This window comes from Labrus mixtus, chromosome 9 (genome assembly GCF_963584025.1).
Source record: "Labrus mixtus chromosome 9, fLabMix1.1, whole genome shotgun sequence".
NCBI classification, from domain to species: domain Eukaryota; kingdom Metazoa; phylum Chordata; class Actinopteri; order Labriformes; family Labridae; genus Labrus; species Labrus mixtus.
Window position 1 is genome coordinate 14,213,806 of NC_083620.1, and position 4,407 is coordinate 14,218,212.

Here is a 4,407-nt window from a genome sequence, read left to right on the forward strand (position 1 = left end):
ATCAAGGGAGGTTGGCTTTTTGTGATTAAAATGGTTGTGCTTCGCCTCCTTAACTGGAACATAAATAATTCCCAAATTCATTGGCCGCACAAACTGAATTCCAGTGTCTTAATACATTATCTCTATAACAAAAAACTAGGAGTTCAAGAAACAAATGATCCTTCAAATTGCAATGTAAGTGGTCGGTTTCACCACACATTTAGTGTTTTGTACAAGATGTAAAAAAAAATGGAAAATGAAGATGGCAATTTATCACACAGTCAACAGCCTTAATAACATCAACCACATTATGTCGTGGCTTTTATAAGCTTATTATATACACACACACACACACACACACACACACACACACACACACACACACAGAACATAAACAAATCTTTCTCTCCTTGTTCTGAACACAAAATGGTAATTCCAATAAAATTCCAATCCGATTCTCTTTGTGGATAAATGCACGTACAAACCCTATGGTACAAACACGCTGTACACATTCTTTCTCAGACATAAACAGACAGAAAAAACACACACACACACACACACACACACACACACACACACACACACACACACACACACACACACACACAGTGAGGGTTGTTTTTGCAGCTGAGGGAGACAGTACTAATTGAAGATGAGTTCTTCAAGGTCACAGGTCAAAGAGGCTGGGGATATGTTTAAACTCTGTATGTGCACAAGCATGAATCTCTGTTAGCGTTTCATTACATATTAAACACAGTATGTATTTATTGATGTGTTTATAGATGCTTTTGTTAGAAAATAGACAGAGGGGGAGGAAGGGGTGATTGAGGAAATACAGCAGAGAAGGAACATTCCAATCCACAGTTTTTAATTAAATCTTCTCATGATTTATGAACCTTGTGTTATTTTTCTGATGTTTAAATTTAGAATGCCATCAAACAATTCATGAAAGAGAAAATGAAAAGCCAGGACTATCTGGTAATACAGTGCTGTCTGAGAAATAAATTATATCAGGCTTGTTGGCAGAGGGTTTGAATTCTAACTGGATGTGTCATTTTGGCTCTTTGCTTTTGCTTCTTCTTTTTTTTCCACTGCACACGGCTACCATAGCTTGGTTAAACTTCTCACTTTGATAACGTCCATGGACAAAGTATTTTCAGAGCAGTGGTAGAAAAAGAATTATTTGGGGGCGCAGAAAAGTTGCGCCCCATGTACCGACGCAAAAGGTCTCCAAGCGGGCGGCACGGGTTTAAGAAGTCCTACCTGTGGCTCCTTTCACCGCATGTCGTTCCCTGACCTTTCAAATAAAGTGAACAGGATTATTTGTGCCTCTAGCTGAATTTACAAATTAATTTGATGAAGTAATATTTTCCTGAAGTGGACAGATCAGGTTTATATGAGCAAAAGTATCAGAATCAAAATGATTGTTTTCTTGTGCAGTGCATGGGCTTTAATAGATACACTTTTTTTATTGCTATTAATTCCCCCTCCATCTTTTTAATGAATGTTAAAACAAATGTATGCAATTTGAATATTTATTTCCCACCCTTATCCTCATAAACTTAGAAGTTCTGGGATTTGTTAATGGGATCAGTCAGTTTTTATTTCATTCAAACTGTTTGTTTCTAAGTTAACAACCCAGGCAAATAAAGTGGTGTATTAGGAATTTGATTCGACAAGTGCATCAGATTTGTGTTGGTTTTTCTTGTTCCTTTATTTAACTCTGCCACTCTTTATCCCTACCTGTGTTATTTGACACAATCTTGGCTTTCCTCCTCCTTTTGTCTAGTCCCACTTATCCCACTTATCCTCTACTTCTCTCGCATAGGAGGTTAGAAGTTCCTGTCGGCTGTAAAAGAAAAAGAAGCCATAAGTATCAATCGAAAAACCTAAACCCTCTTCCACCTAAGACAAACATGGACGGGAGTGTTTGTGTTCTCCCAGGAGTGAGAACACAAACACTGACTTTCTGAGTCACAGTGATTAATGCCAAGTTAAAGCAACTCCCTGCTCACTACAAAAACCCTGACTGCAGTGTGCGGAGATACGACTGGGTCAAGATGACCGTCAGTCTGTAACTCTCACTTTACAGAGCTGGACATTTACGAGGATGTAAAACAGGCCACGTGTCCATATGGTCACATGTACTCTCGATGACATCAGTAAAGTTTACTTTCATAACTTCTTTTTCCCTTCATTATAACTTCAACCAGTTTAACGAGGAGGTGAGGGGTCATCCATGTCGTGTAAATAACCAACGAAGCACAATAAAGAGAAGCAGCAAGTGCTGCATCCTTTTTCTAATTGGCTGGATATTTGCAGTAATTATAGATTTCTCTCATTATTTATATGGCATGATTAAATTACAGAGCAATCACATTGGTCCAAATGAGTCTGTAATGAGAGCATGGTAATGAAGTTACGTGATTTTCCAGGAAGTAGGAGGATCTTGAGAGCGTAGCCTTAAATCACACCAATAACAACATATACACACACACACACACACACACACACACACACACACACACACAACAGAATACAAACCCAGAGACACATACAGCTTGTTTCATCAGCTGTGTGTCTGCATCCTGTGAGTTATTTTGAACATCCATGGATGGACTTCAAAGGACATTATGTAACATCTTCTGTCTCTGCTGTATTTACAAAAAAAAAACAACATCAGACGTGTCTGTTTTAAATTTGTTCATGAAATATTATTTTAACATTTTTAAAAACACTGTTACTTATTTACTTGAGAAAATTGCAGACTCATATTTTTTTTATGCCAGTTTGCTTTACATGAAGACTGGAGACAGGATGAAAAAGCTTTGATTCGTCCAAAGTTTCAGAAAATGCTCTTTAAAATATTTTACTCTCGCTCTCTCTTTGTTGTTTGTCTGCTATTCAATAGTGGCTAACAGTTGTTATAACTTTACTTTAATCATTTACTTTATTCTCAAAGAGGAATACATGTCCGTCTGATGTTTTCATTATTTTGAAAAGAATCAAAGCAAAATGATAATTTTTGCAAATGGGAGCTTTGCAGGCCAGTGGACAAAATGTTTGCTGCATAATTCATGCGAATTGTGTTTTTTTTCGAAATAATCCTGTAGGTGATACACTCTGATTTTTTAGACTAACCAGGATTTTACATATGGCTGACCACAGGGTCTTCAAGGAAAATGTCCATTTATGTCATAGCTGCTGCATCATATTTATTTAAGCAATGAGGATTAAAGAAGTAAAATTGTCTTCAAATGCATACAGCATAGTAAAAAGATACTTTTGCAGGGAGATGTAAATGATGGGGGGGGGGGGGGGGGGTAGTGGTGGTTAGGAGCTCACTCACACTTGTACACTCTGCACACACACAAACACATGCAGATTCACGCAAAGAGCATCCTACTCACACGGCCTTGTGAGGTTGCCTCCGTGATCTTTTAATTTGCATGGATCAACACTAATCCTCCAATCCTGCTCATCTCTTTCCACTCTGGTGACCCTGGTGGAAAATATCAGAGCGAGGCAGGAAACGTGGATTATTGCTTGTTTTGGCTGAAGTCGTGTGAGGTTTCAAGTTGTCTCCCATATTTTTCACTTGTTTCTTTTTCCCTGTTTGGAACAGCTATCGATGATGTTTTATATATTGTCATATTTATAAATTTTGCATCAGCATGCTCTTACTTGCCATAAAAGTGTTTACATCCATAAATATTTAAACCCAATACTTAGTTATGAGTTAAGACTGCATCATTCCAGAAACGAATCATCTAAATGTCTCATGCATCATTTCAGACATTAATTCCCCAAGTTCAGTTGGACGTTTGGTATGCTTTCTAACTTTCTGATTGCCACAAGTATTAGACTAATGTAAATAATTTGACCAGGCCTCCAGAAAAATTGGAGTCACTAATGTATAATTAATCGTGATAAAATATGTTTTGCAGAGCAGCAGTGCTGAAACAGGAGTTTTGAAAGGGATGTGTGGTGCAGAAAATGAGCCGCTGTCTGAATAAAGATGATTTAAATGTAAGAAAAGACGACAGAGATTTATGTGCACGCTGATTAGAGAGGGTGAAAGAGAGAAATGAAATAAGTGTTGACAGCAAGGAGGGATGGGAAATAATAAAAAAAGGGAAAACAAGTCATTGTCTATAAGGCTAACACCCTCCACTAAGCTATAGACATACACACAGATAGAAGAAACACTCACAATCACACACATGTGGAGGTCTGCAGGGCAGTGCAGTGGGCGTAAGTTGACACGCCCCATTAGCCCAAGTGTGACAGTTTATTACCTTACATGGAAAACAAGGAAGACGAAGGTCACTCCTTCCTTCATATATCTTCATCTACATGTTTACAGCCCACAGATATAAATAAATCTGATCATGGTTTATGAAGACAGAGTTGTATATCTTCTATCCT